Source organism: Salmo salar, chromosome 09, assembly GCF_965601325.2.
Source record: "Salmo salar chromosome 09, fSalSal1, whole genome shotgun sequence".
Classification (NCBI taxonomy): domain Eukaryota; kingdom Metazoa; phylum Chordata; class Actinopteri; order Salmoniformes; family Salmonidae; genus Salmo; species Salmo salar.
Genome location: NC_138299.1, coordinates 128,639,847 through 128,646,926, shown reverse-complemented (window position 1 = coordinate 128,646,926; position 7,080 = coordinate 128,639,847). Strand labels below are relative to the sequence as shown.

At 44.3% G+C, this 7,080-nt stretch overlaps 1 pseudogene; it reads left to right on the top strand.

Annotated features, from left to right (window-relative positions):
* The first annotated feature begins 6,171 nt into the window (after positions 1–6,171).
* LOC106612518 (uncharacterized) lies at positions 6,172–7,080 on the top strand (annotated as a pseudogene).

Below are 7,080 nucleotides of genomic sequence, written 5' to 3'. Positions count from 1 at the left end.
TCGGGAGAGGCGAAGGTCGAGAGGCATGCGTCCTCCGAAACACAACCCAACCAAGCCGCACTGCTTCTTGACACAATGCACATCCAACCTGGAAGCCAGCCGCACCAATGTGTCGGAGGAAACAGCATACATACACCTGGTGACCCGGTCAGAGTGCACTGCGCCCGGCCCGCCACAGGAGTCGCTAGTGCGCGATGAGACAAGGATATCCCTGCCGACCAAACCCTCCCTAACCCGGACAACGCTGGGCCAATTGAGCGCCGCCCCATGGGCCTCCCGGTCGCGAACCCAGTAACAACACATCCAACACGCTGATCCTCAACACAGGGGCCCTTCATGGGTGCTTGCTCAGTCCCCTCCTGTTCTCCCTGTTCACTCATGACTGCACGGCCAGGCGCGACTCCAACACCATCATTAAATTTGCCAATGACACAAAAGCTGACAACGACAGCCTATAGGGAGGAGGTCAGAGACCTGGCTGTGTGGTGCCAGGACAACAACCTCTCCCTCAACGTGATCAAGACAAAGGAGATTATTGTGGACTACAGGAAAAAGAGGACTGAGCACGCCCCCATTCTCATCGACAGGTCTGCAGTGGAGCAGGTTGAGTGCTTCAAGTTCCTTGGTGTCCACATCACCAACAAACTAACATGGTCCAAGCACACCAAGACAGTCGTGAAGAGGGCATTACAAAACCTATTACCCCTCAGGAGACTGAAAAGATTTGGCATGGGTCCTCAGATCCTCAAAAGGTTCTGTAGCTGCACCATCGAGAGCATCCTGACTGGTTGCATCACTGCCTGGTATGGCAACTGCTCGGCCTCTGACCGCAAGGCACTACAGAGGGTAGTGCGAACGGCCCAGTACATCACTGGGGCCAAGCTTCCTGCCATCCTGGAACTCTATAGCAGGCGGTGTCAGAGGAAGGCCCTAAAAATTGTCAAAGACTTCAACCACCCTAGTCATAGACTGTTCTCTCTGCTCCCGCACGACAAGTGGTACCGGAGCACTAAGTCAAGGTCCAAGAGGCTTCTAAACAGCTTCTACGCCCAAGCCATAAGACTCCTGAACATCTAATCAAATGGCTACCCAGACTATTTGCATTGCCCCCTATCTCCCCCTCTTTACACCACTGCTACTCTCTGTTGTCATCTATGCATAGTCACTTTAATAACTCTACCTACATGTACATACTACCTCAAATAACCTGTGCCCCTGCACATTGACTCTGTATCGGTACCCCCCTGTATTTAGTCTCGCTATTGTTATTTTCCTGCTGCTCTTTAATTACTTGTTACTTTTATCTCTTATTCTTATCCGAATTCTTTTGAAAATGCATTGTTGGTTAGGGGCTCGTAAGTAAGCATTTCACTGTAAGGTCTACACCTGTTGTATACTGCGCATGTGACTAATAAGATTTGATTTGAATCTCCAGAAAAGTGAGTGTTTCCCAATCAATCCAGCAGCTCTACAGCTCCAGCAGACGGACTTGCCCTTCCAGTTGAACATAACTCGTTCATTACATGCCCTTTTTTCTGCAAGCTTTGCTCCCCTTCTTGCGCAAATGAAAACTGATTTCCAGTCTCACTTATAGGAAGGATTAATGCTGTAAAAATGAACAGTTTACCCAAATGTCTTCATCTATTTCCATCTATCCCATTGTTTTTACCAAAGTGGGTTTTTTAAGTCAATCAATCAGGCTATTACCACATTTATCTGGAGAGGAAAGGTACCCAGAGTCAGTAGATCTTTTCTTCAGAGATGCAAGTTTAGTGGATGGCTGACACTAACCAACTTTTTATACTATTACCGGGCAGCCAACTTCCAGAAATTGCCATTCTGATTACATGCTCCAGACACCCCATGGTGCCACCTAGAGGCACATTCTTGTATTTCTGCTTCTCTTCCTGCTTTACTCTGCTCTTCTCTCCCAACATGCCCCTCTCTCTATACTCGCAATCCTGTAGTGCTTTCCACACTTAAGATTTGGTACCAGTTTCGGCGACATCTTAAATTCTCCGCTGCATCTACTATGGGTCCTATTGATAAGAATCACTTATTCCCTGCTTCTCTAATAGATAATGCTTTCTCTTACTGGACAAGTAAAGGTATTGAGTCCTTCTAAGACTTATATGTAAATATAATTTTTTCCCAACCTGGCCTCTAAATACTCTTTGCCTCCATCTCACTTTTTCCGTTACCTTCAAATTAGGCATTGTCTCTCCTCCCCATTTTCTGGCTTCCCTGCTCCACCCACTTGCCAACCCTGGGATGGCATATTGACTCTATTACCTCGACATAATCCAGTCATTTCTCAGATCTATCTGTGTATCTTGTCATTGGACAAACACTCCACCAACAAAATTAAATCAAACTTTATTTGTCTCATGCGCCAAATACAACAAGTGTAGACTTTACCGTGAAATGCTTACTTACAATCCCTTAACCAACAGTGCAGTTCAAGAAAAATATAATATTTACCAAGTATATTAAAAAAAAGTAACACTAAAAAGTAACACAATAAGAATAACATAACGAGGCTATATACAGGAGGCACCGGTACCGAGTCAGTGTGCGGGGGTACAGGCTAGTTGAGGTAATCTGTACATGTCGGTGGGGGCGAAGTGACTATGCATAGGTAACAAACAAACAGCGAGTAGCAGCAGTGTACAAAAGGGAGGGGGGTCAATGTAAATTGTCCGGTGGTGATTTTATGAATTGTTCATCAGTCTTAGGGCTTTTGGTCCTAGACTTGGTGCTCTGGCACCGCTTGCCGTGCGGTAGCAGAGAAAACAGTCTATAATGGATGGCAGGAAGACTACCCTCTGTAGCGCCTTACGGTCAGATGCCGAGCAGTTGCCATACCAGGCGGTGATGCAACCGGTCAGGATGCTCTCGATGGTGCAGATGTAGAACCTTTTTATTTGTTATTTTTTTTAGGGGTGGATCAGCTTAATATTGCGGAAAGAATATCAATGTAATTGTCTGCATCATTTCCAATCCCCCATATATTTTTGGGGTAAATATATATATCCATACACGCATGCATACATATACACATATATACATACACATACCTATATAGACATACATACTTTTTTAAAGAATATACCTTTATTATTATTCCCTGCAAACCCTACCACCGATCCCCCAATTGGAGTAAACTAATAAACACTTCGGCTTTTACCTTCAATTTATTCAACTTATACACATTTTACAGACACAGTCTATTTTACAATAGTTATTTTTTGTTTGTTTTTAGTCCTTCCTCTATTTCTGATGTCCATCCAGTTTGATTTCTATTTGTAACTGTGCTATTTCACAAAAGTTCTGAACCTATATACATTTTACAGACCCCATATGTTTTACATTGGTTATCTTGTTATTAGTCCCACCCTTCAGCTCCATTCAACCCCTCCCATCTATCTCTCAACATCATCCATTTCGGATTTCTATTTGCCATATATTTTTCAACTGTGCTGTGATGCTTCACAAAACAATTGAACCTTTCTATTCTCATAGCTTCTACAGATTGTAAATTAAAAATAAACATTTTTGCTAAAATAATTATTATATTATTGATTGATTGTCTATGGCTTTTCAAATCACCCAGTATTGCTATCTGCAGCATTAGTTCTAGGCAAATGTTGCAATTCTTCAGCCATTCCTGGACCTGTGACCAAAAACGAGCTATATATGGACAATACCAAAATAAATGATCTAATGACTCTGCCTCCTCACAGCAGAATCTGCAGAGTTGGGAAGATTGCATCCCCCATATATATAACATTCTATTAGTTGCAAGAATTTTGTATAGTAATTTAAATTGAAAAAATCGAAGTTTTGAATCCGCCGTTGTTTTGCGTATCAATTCATAAACCATGTGCCATGGAATGGGTACATCGAAAATCTCTTCCCAACTATTTTGCAATTTATATGGCACAGCTGTCAGTTTTTTGGTCCTTAAATGAAATTGGTATATGTTTTTATTTATCACACTTTTCTTTAACCATTTATGTTTTTTAATACAGGGCCGACATACAAGTTCCTTACTTTTTCCCCCTTCTACTTGCCTCTTCCATTTTTGTGGTAATGCTGCAATTAGTTGGTTGTAATTTTGGGTAGAGCAGACATTTCCATATGTCTGTGTTAGCTGCATGTGTGACATCACTCCACCAGTCCTATTTATAATATCATTCACAAAAATTATACCTTTTTTAAACATTTCTTCAAAAAATACCGTTTTTTTTAATCAATTACTATATTTGAATTTAACCACAATATTTGTTGTATTATTTGTTCTGTCTTTTCATGTGGATTAAACTGAAATTGCAACCAACTTTCTAAGGCTTGTTTAAAAAATAAAGATATTTTGGTGATTATTTCCTTTTCAAACAACCGAAAGTGGGCAGGTGTAATCTGAATAAAGGGAAAAAGGCCCTTCTTGAACATAGGATGAGACATTCAGCTGTAGCTGTAGAACCTTTTGAGGATCTGGGGAACCATGCCAAATCTGGGTGTTGAATTTACACAGGAGTGGTGGGATGATGCGATTGATAGAGTACACTCCACTACATCTTGTGCTCGTCTTGGTCTCATACAATTTAAGGTTTTACATAGGGTGCATTTTTCCAAATCCAGATTGTCTGACATATATCAAAATGTAAATGATGAGTGTGATAGATGGCATGTCTCACCATGTGATCTTAGTCACATGTTCATTCAACGCTCTAAACTGCAACGTTACTGGGATTCTATTTTTCAAACTTTATCTGTGGTGCTTGAAATGAACCTGCAGCCTTGTCCCTTGATAGCTGTTTTTGGTATTCCAGAAGACTTGTTCTCCTTGGACCCCAAACATGCCCATATTGTTACTTTTACATCCTTATTAGCTCGATGTAGAATTATTCTCCAGTGGAAGTCTGCTCGGCCCTCTTCTACTTCTCAATGGCTCAACGATGTAATGTTCTTCCTAAAGCTTGAGAAAATTAGGTATTCTCTTAGGGGTTCCAATTATACCTTTGTTAGAAAATAGCAACCATTTATATCATACTTTAATGGCTTGCAGAGCCTCTCCTCTGATGAGATGCGTTAAGGTTTCCCAGTAGGCATTACCAGTAGTCATTACATAATAGGTACAGTCATCAATATAATGCTATCCAGTCCAAGCAAGTTTGTCTAAGGTTTACTGATCATTTACTTATTTCTGTTTTTGTATTTTGAATCTGTATTGAGTTGTTTGTATATCCCCCCCCCCCCCCCCCCCCCCCCTGTATTCTGGATTGTTTATTTGTTGTGATATCTCTGTAGAATTTTGGGATGGGTTGGCTATATGGGGTGTCAGTGTGGGTGGTTGAGAGGGGGTTGGGGGTGGGTGGTTGGGAGGGAGGGAGGGAGGGAGGTAATCGAGGTGGGTGGACTTAGGTAGGGCGGAGAGGTAGGGGGCGACTAGGGGGGTTGGGTGGATGTGTTGTATGGAGGGAAGGAGGGTGGTTGGGATATGGTAAAATCTTTGTACTTACATTGATGTACATTCTGTAAAACTTGAATAAAAATACATACAAAAAAAAGTATAAAATGTTTACGCAAAATGTTGTCAGTATTGCAAACCTAAGCAGGACACAAACAGAAGTCTCGCGATTTCATCTTCTTATCTGCTGAGTTAAATGCAGCTATTTACTCTCGCCTCGATATCAGCATATACTATGACAACTATATCACCGGGCGATGCAAAATGAACTCACCCATTGTCATCGATCCAGATACACCCACATTGTAACTAGAGGAGAAAGTGGTTGTGACATCATAATGGTGTTCTAATCTGTTCTGAAATCAGAATGTTTTCATTGCCGAGGTACTTGGTAATGTATCACAAAGTGATAGGAATGGAGAAGGGGGGACTGTAATAAGGCATAACTTTATTTCATATTTGTGGGCACTCTTTTCATACTTTCTGCTGCTAGAATTGAGAGAGAAATGGCACATTTGCCAACTGCAATTGTGATTGACAATGGAACTGACCAGATGAGAGTTGGGACCTCAGGCAGTACAGAGCCTAGTCTGATCTGTAAAAATGTCACTGGCAGATCTGAGAGCAACTCTAGTGAAGGAGAGCTCTGCTTTGGAGATGAGGCATGGGGGAGGAGAGACGACTTGTCTGTGATTCGTCCCATGAAGCGTGGGAGGGTGGTGTCATGGGCTGATATGGAGGCCATATGGAGCTATGTTTTCAACATGCACGTGAAGACCCCCTCATGTGAGAGCCCGGTTTTACTGACTGAGTTCCCCTTGACCACCCAGTCGGACAGGGAAAAGACCTGCAGGATGATGTTCGAGGGGCTGGGTGTCCCTGCATTGTACCTGGCCCCTCAGTCGCTCCTGGCCCTGCTGTCTTCAGGCAGGGTGACCGGCTGTGTGGTGGACTGTGGCTACGACGTCACCCACGCCGTCCCAGTTTTCGAGGGCCACTGCCTCCCCCACGCTGTGCGTCAGCTGGGCCTGGGAGGGCAGGATGTCACGGCCCACCTGGCTCTGCTGCTGAAGGAGTCCGGAGCTCAGTTTTCCTGCACCACACAGGAACATGACACAGTGACCAACATCAAGGAGCAGATGTGTTATGTATCCACTGATCCCTCCTCAGAGACAGCCACAACCATCATCGGCAGCGCCGAGGTGGACTACCAGCTCCCCGACGGACAGATGCTGAGGATTGGCAGCGAGAGGTTCGGGGCGCCCGAAATCCTCTTCTCTCCTCAGACTGTCCGCATGGCAACACAAGGCATCCCCAGTCTCCTGGTGAGCTCTGTGTTGGAGAGCGATGCAGACCTGTGGCAGCTGCTCCTAGACAACGCCGTCCTTGCCGGGGGCTCCAGCCTCCTTCCCGGGATGGGCCACAGACTGAGGGAGGAGGCCTCGGCTCTGGCCCCGCCAGGAGACCGCGTGGGGCCAGTTCCTGTGATGGATACTGCCTGGCTGGGGGGCTCCCTCCTGTCCTCTCTCTCCATCTTTGGAGACATGTGCATCAGTGCCTTGGAGTACCAGGAGATGGGGTCCAACGTGATCCATCACAAGTGCTTCTGA